The 13,504-nt window shown below is 42.5% G+C and overlaps 1 pseudogene; it reads left to right on the top strand.

Annotated features, from left to right (window-relative positions):
- The first annotated feature begins 9,120 nt into the window (after nt 1-9,120).
- On the top strand, nt 9,121-9,440 carry LOC127198896 (60S ribosomal protein L36a-like; annotated as a pseudogene).
- The last annotated feature ends 4,064 nt before the right edge of the window (nt 9,441-13,504 follow it).

The raw sequence follows: 13,504 nt of genomic DNA on the forward strand, positions 1-13,504 counted from the left end.
AAAGAATCATTGCTCCAATGAGGGAAGCTGTGAAAGCATATTAGTAATTATTGCCCGTCAGCTTTACTGTGAATAGTGGGAGGCTTCTGGAGCCGTTTTTCTTTTTATTTGTTTGCTTTTTGAGAACTATATTGCTTTCAAATCTCAGGTCTCCTAGGGCCCGGTGTCAGCTAATTTGAAAAACAATTTACATTGCCATCAGTGACACTGGGGTTTCCAAACACAAACCAACTCTGCCCACTGTAAAGCCACCTGGGGACACGGGGTGTCTGCTGGCCTTTGCCCTCCTCTCTCCTCCTGTGTGTTTATCTGTGGAGTGGCGGAGCTTACCCGCTTTGTTGTTCCTCTCATCTCAGCAGAGTTTAGGAAACTGACATCCCAGAGTTGTTAGAAGCAAACCTGAAAAAACTCACCAACAGGGAATGAAAAGGGCAAGGCAAGGCCTGGCCTCAGAAAGTTCTCAGAACACAGCACATAAAAGAATTCACATTCTGGCCAGGAGAGATGGCTCAATGTGTAAGAGCACTGTCTGCCCTTCCAGAGGTCCTGAGTTCAACTCCCAGCAACCACATGGTGGCTCACAACCATCTATAATGAGATCTGATGCCCTCTTCTGGTCTGCAGGTGTACATGCAAACATAACACTCAGGTACATAAAATAAATTAATTAATCTTAAAAAAAAAAAAAAAAAAAGACTTCACCTTCACAAAGAAAGTCAGTGTGTGTCTTCCTGATTTCCTAGGGGTGGGTTGCTCTGCTCAGTTGATGCCTCTGCTGCTTCTCACACTCTCTGCAAACCCTTGGTATTAATTTTATAGAGCAATTGCCCAGCCTCAGCTTCTGTCTCATTCACAGCTCTTCCCTACCAAAGGTCAGTTGGGTTTTCATTCTCTGAGTGGCTGGGTCTTCAATCCTTAAGAAATGAAGACACTGGATTTGAAAGTCTGTGTGGACACACATGCGGAAAGAAAGGGAAATCATGACGGTTGAGCTGCCTCCCAGGTGCTTCAGCTTCTGCAGAGCTCTAACGTGTGTGTATTTGCTGCTAAAAGTTTTTGAAGCCTGGATACATCATTTCCCAGATGAAGAGAGTGTAATTTTAAAAACTGAGTTGGAATTCCCTTGAAAGTAATTGTTTAATACTTTTTCTATAGGAATTCTCTATTGTATATGTAAGGATAGATGATGAGATGCTTAAGCCCCATTTTTCAAGAAACAGAGTACAAGAAGAAAAAAGCATTTCCAATTTAACATTATTATTACATGTATACTTAGAGGGTGCAGGTATGTGCCATGCCACAACATGTGTGTGGAGGTCAGAAGACAGTCCTCCGAACCATGGTCTACCTCTCCTTCATACGGGTATCTGGGATAGAAAGAACTCAGGGCCTCAGAGTTGCACACAACACAATTATTATCTTCTGAGCCATGCGTCAGCCCAGAGGACTGTTTCAAAGTTAAATGACTTGACTGGCTTTTCTTTTTCTGCTTGCTGGCTTTACCGAGCAATATAGGTGGTGAGTGTGCAGTTCCCTCGGAGAACTGCTGTGTGGTGCAGAGAAGTGTCTGCTCTCCCAGAACATTGACTTTATGCTATAGGATCTCACAGTAGTTAACACACAGTCTGTGCAGGGTCACGTGATCTCATAGTTCCAGGAGTGGTTTTGCTTGGTCTATGGGAGGAGCTCTGGGTGCCTCCTGCTGGTTCTGATGTCAGCTAGGTGCCAGTTCCTCTTCTTGGGCTGTGCTTTCCCTATTTTTGAGGCTTCGCATGATAGGTCTGCAGGCTGACAGGTGACCTCATACTTGGAACAGTGTCCTGCTCTGACACTGCCGTGGAATTTGGTAAGCAGTACGAGGTTTTTAAAATAGTGCAATGACTCTCAAGGAGTGTATGCTTAGAATTAAAAATGCCTTGTACAAAGGGTTTTCATATTCCTGTTTCCTTATGTGCAATATTGAATAATGTTACCATTCTATATCTTTCAAAAAATTTATACCATTTATACATTATCTTATGATATTGCAATAATATTTAACATCAGATTTTCTGTGTACCCAAGTTTAAGGACAGGAAATCAGCGATTTTCTACCGTATCATAATGTCGATAAGCTTGTAGCTTAGAATAATAATCTAACAAAATCTCTACCCTTCCATTACTTCTATATGGCATTTGATGTATAAATTTGTTGAGGATTTTAGTCTATTGTAGTGACATGAGAATATGTGTCAGTGTTATTCTTGTAATTGTTGGCAATATTCCCTATTTTATGCCACATCCACTCAATGTCCCTGTAAGCACTTGGGACCTTAGTTTTGGAATCAGGAACAAGTTGGATAAGTTCACTTTAGAAACTTATTTACGGTGGGCTGGGGACAGCTCAGCTGGTAAAGTGCTTGCCTCACAATGATGAGGCCTCAGATTGTTTTTGCTGTTGAGATGTGGAGACAGGCGGCTCTGGGCTCTCTGGACAGTCAGTTCCAGGCCCGTGAGGTATCCTGCCTCAAAATCAAGGTGGAAGACACCTGAGGACTGGCACATATAGATATGCACACACTCATACACACTTACATGAATACACACATATATACAGACAGACACATACACACTATACATGCTCTTAGGCACAAATACACACATATGTATGTGTGTGTATATATATACACACACACATGTGCACATATTGACACACATACATCTATGTATGTATGTATATAAGTGTATACATACACACACATACGTATATATACATATATACATACTTACACATGCACACACACACAAAATGTACCTGCAGCATTGGCTATATATTTCCAAGGTGGTTGTACTTCCTGCAGGGACTATAATCAGCTGCACAGTGTACCTTCTTAGCTTACTGGCGGCAGGGCTGGCCATGTGAAAACTTCACCCAGGTAAACATGACTGGATATGTGTGGCACTTTAGAACAGGACATTGAAGAGCACAGTCCCTTGGCATTTGTCAATCTCTTTTGTTGTAAAGACTCAAAATCAATCTGTCAATGGCATGGAATGGAAGGACCAATGGGTGTGAGAAAGAGAGAAAATGCTTTGGGATGAGCCAGTAAGGCCATCTGGTCACAGGTCACTCTCAAAAAGCATACTCAAGTGGAAACTCAAGTGAATGAAACAAAGATCTGAGTAAGACTAGCTTCTGGCTTTAGTAACCCAAGGTGGTCTTGACGTAAATTGAAATAGGAACATGGTGCGATTTTTGAATTCACAGAATAACCTTTTGTATTCTCTTACGACTCAAGCTTGCTGTACTGAAATGTGTTGGTGTCTAAGTAATAGAAATAGACTAACATAGAAAGCTGTAATTTCACCTTTATCTCCAGGCAAGTGAGTGCAAAGGAGTACTATTTTTGGTGGCACACAGTGCTATCTGTTGAGTGAATTATTGATGCCTCATGAAACCCACGGCGGTTGTTACTTCCCTCTGGCAGCAAGAGAGAAGCACTGGTTTGCAGGCTCCACTTCCTGTAATATCAGTTTGATTTACTGTCTATCATTAAAAGCTGTATTACAGAGGAGCACATTAAATATTCAACAGAGGCTAATTAGCTATCCGTGTTTTATGTGCAACAATAACACTGGAAACCTCTTCAATTGATTAAGTATGTGCAGGTTGGCGCAGAACAAACCGGTTTTCTGAACGTAGCAAATAACTCAACAGGAACTGAGTAGTGCGTGGGACCATGTAGACTCCAGAGGGTTTTCCTAACTGCCATAACACTTGCGTTTTTTTTTTTTAAATTGGGAAAGAATCAAAGGGTTAGGAATCTATTTTTCTGAGGTACAGATCCCTGCAGTGACTGTCACAAAAACCTGGAACAATGAGCAACACTCCACAGAATCGAAGTAAACTAATCTGCTTATTGTTTCAAAACTCCGGGGCATTGAGAAGTTAGACTAGAGACTCTGAACTCAGCCTCTCAAACAAACTTTCAAAACATTGCGTTCAACAATTCCATGCACAGTATTTACAATTTTTATTACTTACTTTTACTCTTTGTATGTTATTTTGCTTGCATGTATGCTTGCTCACATGTGAGTCATGCCCATGGTAGCAATAAGAAGGCCTTGGATTCCCTGTAGCTGGAGGTACAGATGACTGATTGGGAGTTGTCCTCTGGGTGCTGGAACTGAAGCTGGGTCTTCAGCAAGAGCTGTCAGTGCTTTTAAGTGCTGAGCCAGCTCCCTGTGTGTGCTTTTGGCTTAAAGACTATTTTATTTTCACATATCGACAACAATTTCCTCCCCCCCCCACCCCAAGGTCACAGTTTAAGCTATGCCATTTGATTTTGTCTGGGGCCGATTTCAGTCGGCTAAGTAAGGCAGCCTGGAAGCAGATCAGGTGTTTGAAAATGTGCCCTGTGTATTTGACATCTTTGCTACAATCTTTGGATTCTAACAGTTGCAGTTAAATCACTCCCATTGGAAGAAGATGTACCTTTTCTGATGCTAAATAATTGACAAAAGTTTGCCCTTTCCAGGCATAGAAAGCTGAAGAAAGCCTGACATTTTGGACAATACTGACAGAGCACAGAAAATGTTTTTGAATAGCACTGGAGTTCCGTCAAGCTCCCTGTATCCCAGGGGACTGCCTCTATGAGTCTTGGATGCTAGGGAAAGTTTTTCCATTTTGAGTTCTCTGGGATGAGTATTTTCTTTCTGGCAGTAAAATAGATCTGTGTTCCTGGGACTTTCATTAAAACATTCAAAGGAAACACCATTTGACATATTTTATCATCAGTCTCCTCTTTGAAGTGGGAAAGTTAGGGTTTAAGGGTTTTCCTTGTGTTGTAGTATTGTTTTCTCTTATGGAGACGTACATACAGTGGGCTGGGGATACAGATCTGATAGGGTCCTGGAGCCTGGCGAGCAGGTTCAAGCTTGTGAATGTTGTTTGCTTATTTATTTGTTTGTTTGTTTAGCCATTTTGCATCTAGATTGTAGCCCTCTCGCCCTTCTCCCAAAGGCCTACCTTTTCTCTTTCCCTTATCCTACCTCCCATACTCCTCAGAAAAGGGGAGTCCTGCCTACCAACCCACCTCAGCACATCCAGTCAGTATTCTCTTCCCTTGTGGCCTGGCAAGTCAGCCGCACTAGGGGGGTAGTGATGAAAAAGGACACAACAGAGTCCATGTCAGAGACAGCCTCCATTCCCCTTACTAGAGGACCCACATGAAGCATGAGCTGCCCATCAGCTACATCTATGTAGAGGACCTAGGTCCAGTCCATGCGCCGTCCCTGATTGGTGCTTCAGTCTCTGCAAGCCCCTCTGGGGCCTGGTACGTTGGCTCTGTTAGTCTTCTTGTAGAGATTCTGTTCCCTCCAGATCCTTCTCTCCTCCCTTCCACTTTTTCCACAAGACTCTCTATGCTTTGCCCAATGTTTAGCTACGAGTCTTAGCATCTGTTTCAATCTGCTGCTGAGTGGAGCCTCTCAGAGGACAGCTATGCTAGGCTTAGTGTGCAGACATAGCAGAGTATTGTTAATAGTGTCAGGGGTTTGCTCTTTCCCATTGGGTGGGTCTCAGGATGGACCAGGCATTGGTTGGGCAGTCCCTCAATCTCTGCTCTACCTTTATCCCTGTACATCTTGTAGGCATGGTAAATTATGTGGTGATGTTCTTGTGGGTATGTTGGTGTTTCCCTCTTTCCACTAAGACTCCTGTCTAGTTAGAGAGTGTCCTTTTCAGTCTTCATGAACCATGATACTAGGAGTCTTAGCTAGAGCCACCCCCATACCCTCCCAGAAAGATGCTCTGCCATACAATAGGGATACTTGCTCAACTATGTTCATAGAAGCTTTATTGGTAATAGCCAGAATCTGGAAACATCCTAGATGTCCCTCAACTGAAGAATGGACAAAGAAACTGTGGTACATTTATACAATGGAATACTATTTAGCTATTAAAAACAAGAAAATCATGAAATTCGTTGGTTAATGGATGGAAGTAAAAAAAATCATCCTGAGTGAGGCAACTCATATCAAGAAACACACACATGATATGTACTTGCTTATATGCAGATTTTAGCCATGGAGTACAGGATAACCACACTACAATTCACAGACCCAAGGAAGGTAAGTTCCAAGGAGGACCCAATGCGGGATGTTTAAATCTCACTCAGAAGGGGAAAAAGAATAGACAGCAGAAGCCGTTGACGAGAGGGAACAGGGTAGGAGAAGGAACACGGAGAGAAATGAGGGAGCACAGAGAAGAGAAACTGTGGGCAGGAGCATCCCTGTGATAAGATGGAAGCCTATGACAGAGCCTGTACATTTAATCCATAGTATAAAGGAGGAAATGTCCAAGCCCAGTATTGGGAATGTGGAGGTAGAGCAGACACTTAGGATGTTGCATCACCACTATGGAAAATGAGACTTATAATGGTGCTCACTTTCCTTCCTATCAGGAAAATGCATTCAGAGTGAAATGCATTCAGAGTGAAATGCATTCAAAGACCTTAGCACATCTTGTTCTTATGTAGGGATTTTTTTTTTTAATAAGACACTGTCATTGTAAGACCAAGCCAGTGAGCAAGAGGGTTGGGAACCCAATACTAATTTAACACCAATCTTGTTAATGTTGGAAATGATTCCTTTCATATTTAAAGTGAGGAACAGTATCAAATTAATAGATACAACATATTTTCAAGACATGCATAAACAAATGGTACCTTGTAAAAATTCAAGTTAACATAGAAACACCCAAATAAAAATTTAGACTTCTGTGGTGGCACATGCTTATCCCAGCATTTGGGAGTCAGAAGTTGGTTCATCGCTGTGAGTTCGAGGCCAGCCTGGTCTACAAAGTGAGTCTAGGACAGCCAAGGCTACATAGAGAAACCCTATCTCAAAAAACCAAAAAAAGAAAGAAAGAAAGAAAAATTTAGATTTCCTAAGAGAGCATAAATGCTATGTATCAAATAAGATAGTGCCATTGAATAAGATACTGTGTTTCCACTATATTTACACATCACCAAAACCAGAAACTAAAATTATTTCTTTGAGTAAATGCGGATTGTGCTTTCAAATTAGCCAGGAGAACATTTATAATGACGGCCTTTAAAAATCACAGCCAATGAAAATTATATTTGATAAGAAGGCCTGGGGAGCTGGAGCGGTGAGCAAGAGCGCTTGATCTGTACTATGAGGCCTGGGTCTGAATCCTCTGTACCCATACACAAAGCAAGGCATTGCTGTATATGCAGTACATACCAGCATTGTAGGGGGTGGGGGGTTAGCAGTGCCAAGGACTGATCAGCCTGCCTGGATCCCACTTCATGTAGAAACCGTGTCTCAAGGCAACGGATTAGAGACATATAAAGAAAATCTAATATCCTGTACTGGCGTTCACACTCATGTGCATACACATGTGTGGCTATCACACACGCATGCTGCTGACCCACCCTGATATTTGACATTTGATCAAGAATGGAAATTACCCCCAAAGCGTGGTTCTTCCCAACTGATTACATGAAAAAAGAACGTATTGACAATTTGCTATATATTTTAGCAGAGTCTATAAAACAAGCTCAAATTCCTCCTGATGAGGTATGGTGTATGTCAGCCACAGTCCTATGAAGGATTTTGAATCATCCATAAATGAAATAGTCTCATTCATTGTTTTCTGAAGGAGCTCACTAGACTATGGGCTATTATAGGGTCACAGCATTTAATCTGATGGATATTAGGAACTAGGTATAAAAGAAGTCTGTTGGCAGGAGTTAGCTGGTTGATCCTACAAGAAACAAGTCATTGTGATCAGAGGTACCTTTAGAGCTCACCAGAGAATCACAAGTTAGCAGGAGGCACTAGACCCCCGTTTTCCCTAGTTCTCGGTGCTTGTTCCTCTGGGCACACTCAGTTAGTCCTGGGTTGAACACATACAGCTTTGTTACTGAGCCTATTCTCAGAGAAGGAGGGGACCTGGAGACTGAGATGTACACTAGATAAGGCTTTGCATACTGAACTTACAGGATGGAGAATCTAGAGAGGTGACAATGATGGATTCCCACCGGTGGGACTGCACCTTCCTGAAGAGCTCAGGTAATGAGAAACAGAGAGGGTGGGTCAATGACGTGGGCAACTGTAATAACCACTCCTTTGGACAAGTCATCACTAGCCATTTTGCCCTTGTCTAGGCCAAGGAAAGACTTTATAAGGTTAAAGCTTCTTTCACTTTTACTGCTCTGAGTATCAACGTCTTTTAGTATGAAGTGAAGGTCACTGATTCTCACAGTCCTGAGCCCAACTTAGCAACGTCTACCTTTCTGAAACTCTCCGGTGTTCACTCCCTCTATAACACTTTCACCCATTTCAGATGCAGGGACCTTGTAGATCCTGAAATTTGGACACGTGGGGAGGCTCTGGAAGTTCAGATGGATAAGTTGTTTGTGTTTGTGGTGACCAGTTACTAAATTAACATGTTTGAAGAAGATGGTCAGGGCTTCATACATATCTCCTCTCTCTCTTCAAGTCTTTCTAAGGAGCGTTATATATCATAGGACAGGGTGGCTATGGATTAAAAAGCTCACACCAATTGCACACTTAGAATGCTTAGCCGACATATTCCTTAAAATAATTAACTTTTTATGGAATAAGAGAGTCACCTTATTAAATCCTTTTTTAAAAAAATGAATATGTTTACCTTCTTAGTTTCTAATCTAATTCATCTGTTCGTCAACTGTTTATTAGGTGCCTGGCTAGTCCAGGAGACCAGAGGCTTAGAAGAAGCCCTGTTTCCTATGCCTGGCATCTAAAGAAAAGATCCTTCATTGGACCAGAAGCTGGTATATGCTGAAAAATGAAATGAGCTATTGGCTTGATACATTCTGTTATAGCAACACAGCATCAATGAAGGAACTTAAAACCAACACAAATTAGTCTATAAAACTGGAGGCCAGAAGTTTAAAATTGGGTTGCATGAGCAAAGGTCAAAGTGTTGGCAACTGATCCTCATCCTCAAGAAGAGTCCATTTTGTTGCCTTTCTCAGCTTCCAGGAACCTCACATGATCCTGGCTTCTTACTTTGTCTTAAAAAAATAAAAAGGTTTATTTGCTTTCTGGGGCAATAACGCTCCCGCCAACATGGGGAACGGTCCTATGACCAGCCAGACATTCTGCAGGAAATGTGGCAAGCACCAACGCCACAGAGTGACACAGTACAGGAAGGGCAAGCATTCTTCATATGCTCATGGAGAGCAGTGTTATGACAGGAAACAGAGTGGCTATGGTGGGCAGACTAAACCTATTTTCTTCAAAAAGGCTAAAACTACAAAGAAGAGTGTGCTGAGATGCAGTGTGTTGAGCCCAATTGCAGATCTAAGAGAATGCTGGCTATTAAGAGACGCAAGCGTTTTGAACTGGGAGGCGATAAGAAGAGAAAGGGCCAGGTGATCCACTTCTAAGGCGATGTTATAGAGACAATAAATCATGAGCTTTGACACACACACACACACACACACACACACACACACACACACACACACACACAGGTTTATTTATTTCATTAGCTTATGCTTTGCCTGAATGGCTATGTGTCGGTTTACTTTGTGTGTACCTGTTTCCTGTGGAGGTTAGAAGGGGTTTGATCCCTTGAAACTTGAGCTTCGGAGGATCCTAAGCCTTCATGTGGGTGCTGGGACCTGGGCCTGGGCTGCCTACAGAGTAGCCAGTGCTCTCCACTGTTGAGCCGTCTTTGTGGTACCCTGTGTACTCCATCTTTACAAGCCAGGGGCATCTCTCTCCATCATTGCAACTTCTTCCTCTGACTCTGAAACTTCTGCCTCCAGTGTAGGCACGAATGTGGTCAAATTGAGCTCACCTGAATAATCCAGGCTTGTGTCCCATCTCAAGACCTGTAATCACACTTACACTGCTTCTCTCACTTGTCATGTAACATACAGGTGGACTGATGAAATGGTCCACTGGGTGAAGCAGGTGCCACACAAGCAGCAGGCCTGAGCTCTTGTACCCAGTAATAGTGGAGAGAGAAACGACTCTACAAGAGAACGAATAGTAGTACAAACAGAGATGAGGATGAAGGCAGACACCCGTGGCTTAGGTTGTTGATGACGTAGGTAAATGGCTAGAGTCTTATTAATGCAAGTAGGAATGCTCAAGAATTTTTTGTTTGGTTGGTTTAAATTTAAGAAAGACATTTACATGACCTAATTTGTGTCAGCTGTAGTGGCCAAAGAGTAGAAAGAAAAGCTTACTTGTTTTCTATATTTTTATCTGCTCAGTTGGAATAGAAAGTGCTCCCTAAATGAAATAAGTAACGATTAAGCTGATGTTTCAGAGATAAAATACTTTCTTTTATTTTTTAAAACTAGTTTTACTGTAAAAAGAACATTGACTTTTAGCCACTAGAAAACTCATTAACTGCAAAGTTTGGGAAACTAAAGTCACAGCACACATTAGATTTTTCATGGGTTTAGAGTTCATGACAAACAGAAAATTCATAGACTGCTGGAGATAGTTAATAGAAAAAAATAATTCCAGCATTATGTGACCTTACATAACCAATGCTCTGAGGCCATAGGCACAGCCCTTCTTGACTGCTTTGAATTTTAATTAGATGGTTCTGATTACCTTCCTTAGTTGAATGGTCACAGAATATGGAAATAGCCACCTGATGCTCCAGCACTTGCTTTCATGGTGAAATAGTCATGTTTGAGGCTACAGATTGGCAACCCCCAAATGTTTAGGCCCTGAGATGTATTTATACAGCATGTCTGGAAACACTCAGTCTAAAGCTAAAGGATGTGATGGATCCCACGTGTGGGTGTCAGTGGCTTCCACAGGCCTGATGTCTGCTGCAGAGGAGGAGCAGTTCTGAAGAGCTGTAGGAATACTTGAGGGAAAACTATGCTGAAGGTTCCTGTGTCTCCTGCTCTTCAAAGAGGAGTGTCTCTTAAGTGATGGCAAGGCTTCCTGCAATCTGCCTCCAGGTGACATGTCACAGGTGCTGTGTTCACAGCTAAGACGGAGGTTCTATCGCCACCTGGGCTGATAGATGATCGTTGACCTCTGATTTGAGGGAAATAAAACCCTCTGCATTTGACATTGAAGTTTGGAGACACTGAAGAAAGGAGAAGAGGGTTCTATCATCAAACTGTAAGCGGTTTCAGAAGGACCACACATCTGTCGTGTGGAAGTTCCTCACACTCTTGTAACTGGCTTCATGTCCTGTCAAACAGCACCAGAACACCCTCCACTTTTGCATCCCCTAGTGTTTATTGTACCCTTAGCTACTCTGTGCTTTAACCTGACTGATAAGTCCATCCGGGCATTAGCAAATGACCATCACCTTATGCAAACTGTAATAAATGCACAAACAGTGAAGGTCAGACACACTGTGATACCGAAAGAATAGGGAACCCTTAAGGGCATAGTCTGCCATGTCTACTGCCTCAAGGCCTCTTTATGGCATTGTGTACTCAGACAACAAGGAGGTGAGTGTGGATGGAAACAGTTAGCTTTCTGTCAGGACCCTTTTCTTTAGTCAGTTTATCAGACCTGGGTGCTTAAAACTGCAGTCTTCTGGATACTTGGCTCTTATTGCCACTGACTTTTGCATCTCTCAACAGAGGTTGAGGTCTTGTGTGTGAGGAATGTGCAGCTTCTCTGTGCAGCCAGTTCTCACCTAGTTGGTTAAGGCGTCTGGCTCCAAACCACCCAGCTCATTGTTTTTATACCCACAGTGTGAAAGAAAAACCAGCTCCGTGCCAACCCCACATCATATAAAGCCCTAACAATGTGCGGAGTGTGACTTAAGAGCCCATAATGGATTTCTCATGAAGGTAAGGAAAATGCATTAAGGAGATTAATTTGTGTTTGGAGAGCCTCCCTCTCTACAGCCAGAAATATTTGTTCTGCTAAGTGTGGTTTGCCGATACATCAGATAGCATTGCGCCCCAGTAACAGCGTTGCTATTGGCGTCACGATAATTTCTGCAGATGGAGCAAAGGTGAATTATTAAACAGCTCTTTCTCAAGATGAAATCCTGATTTGGTGCTAAAGCTTTCTTTTGGCAATTATTGTAGCTAAAAGTTTTTAAGAGGGAGGCTATCCCAAGATAGATTATTTCTTCAGGAATTCTTTGGTTTTATTGGTGTGTGTGTGTGTGTGTGTGTGTGTGTGTGTGTGTGTGTGTGTGTGTAGCTACTTTTGTGCATCTAAGTAATCTTTGTTGTTATTCAATAATAAATTTCTATAAAAGACATGGTAATGCCTATAATGCATTCTTTAATTGCTTAGCCTCATGGTATGGATGTAAAATGGCCCTTGCTACTCATGCTTCGCAGGCCTGAATCTCAGCTGGTGGCTCTGTCTTTGAAAACTGTGAAAGTTTTAAAAGTGGAATTTATTTATAAGAGGTGGTCCCTAGGATGCGGGCCTTCATGGTGATAGCCCTTTCCTGATTCTGTCTGGACCATCTCTGCATCCTGCCCTGCCTACATGAGAATAAGTAACTGTGATCCTCACGCATAGTTACTAGTCACTCTCACTGACATTTGGTCCTCACCCCTGTTATGATGGACACCTCCACCACAGTAAATCCCTCTTACTGTGGCTCTCCTACCTAAAGTAGGGAGATGTTTAGCAACATGTGAATTTAGCCATTTGGTAAACTTGGAGCTGGCTGATTTGAGTTTTATTCTGTATGAAGAATTTAAAGGTAATAAAATCGCTCCCTTATAGTACAAATAATTTGAGTCCTACAGACCCAGGCAATGAGATGGATAGGAGAATGTACAGCTTTACCCTTATTCCAAGTGCCAAATCCAACTCTGATCAAAGTGTGCCACAACTGTCTACACGGCTTAGTGTAAGCAACATCTACAGAGCCTGGCTGCCTATGGGGTTCTGTCCACTGCCTGAAGATTAAGACTGTTCACTCCAGGTAGTTCCAACATCCAGCTGGAGGAAAGCAAAGACCCTTCAGGAGCCCCTGCTGGACTCAAACAGGGAGAGGAAAGGTGCCAACTCCACGAGTTTGTTTTCTTTTTTCTCCTATTGCTTCCAACCAGCATGGCCTCATTTCTACTTGGAGAATTTTCTGTGTCTTACAGCTGCAAATATTTTCGGCTATAACTGCTACATGCCCAGAACATAAGCCTGTAGTTTTCATAGCTGCTTTATGTATAGGGCTTTAAAGGGCGCTGTGGGTGGGCATGAGGGGTGGAATGCTGCATGTGTCTGTGCAAAGCCATCAGGGTACAAAGGCACACCTGATGACAGATCCGTACCCCTCCAAGCTTCCACCCTCACACAGAGATCATCCCTTCCCCCAAGGATGGTAATTGTGCTCTCTTTCATTCACAGATGCTCTGAAAAACAGTAACGGACCTGGAAGGACCTCATTGACTATGTGGTTGTGTAGCCAACAGAAAGTAGCTTGGATCTACTCTCTACTGTCTTCTCAGAAATAAGGGAGGCACCTTATAGACCATTTTCTGGGGATATA

The sequence above is a fragment of the Acomys russatus genome, chromosome 15 (genome assembly GCF_903995435.1).
Source record: "Acomys russatus chromosome 15, mAcoRus1.1, whole genome shotgun sequence".
Lineage (NCBI taxonomy): Eukaryota > Metazoa > Chordata > Mammalia > Rodentia > Muridae > Acomys > Acomys russatus.